The sequence below is a fragment of the Sinocyclocheilus rhinocerous genome, unplaced genomic scaffold (genome assembly GCF_001515625.1).
Source record: "Sinocyclocheilus rhinocerous isolate Xijiao unplaced genomic scaffold, SAMN03320098_v1.1 scaffold962, whole genome shotgun sequence".
Taxonomy (NCBI): domain Eukaryota; kingdom Metazoa; phylum Chordata; class Actinopteri; order Cypriniformes; family Cyprinidae; genus Sinocyclocheilus; species Sinocyclocheilus rhinocerous.
The window spans coordinates 224511-225044 of record NW_015656169.1 but is presented as its reverse complement, the minus strand read 5'-3'; the positions used below and the strand labels follow the sequence as shown (position 1 = coordinate 225044).

The 534-nt window shown below is 29.6% G+C and overlaps 1 protein-coding gene across 1 annotated transcript in view; it reads left to right on the top strand.

Moving 5' to 3' along the window:
- LOC107719783 (dynein, axonemal, heavy chain 2) overlaps positions 1 to 534 on the top strand; it is a 138668-nt gene that overhangs the window by 54539 nt on the left and 83595 nt on the right. The window lies entirely within an intron of this gene.

The following is a 534-nucleotide window of genomic DNA, read 5'->3' as shown; positions in this document are numbered from 1 at the left end:
TTTTAATTTCAGCCCCACTTTATATTAAGTGGCCTTAACTACTATGTACTTGCATTTAAATTAATCATTTGGTACAGTGCACTTATTGTGTACATACATGTTTTTACATTGTATTAATATTTAAAAATGTAATTACATTTGTAATTATTTTCTGTAATTAAATTTATAATTATACTCTTGAACCATCCCTTACACCTTAACCCACCCTTAAACCTACTCATACCACCAAACCTGTCCCTAACCTCACCCGTATCCCACATCAATAGTAGCATGTGTTGTCAAAAGTGTTTTGTAGTACAATATATTATTCTAATTCTATTCTTTAAAAAAATAAAATACTTGTCCCTTTTAGACTTGCACTCTATTCATTTACTGCTCGTTTTCTTGCTTGCATATCATTGCTGTTTTGTTGATTTTGATTGCTTCCATTGTCCTCATTTGTAAGTCGCTTTGGATAAAAGTGTCTGCTAAATGACTAAATGTAAATGTAAATGTACAATATGAACACAATAAGTACATTGTACTTATTTTTTT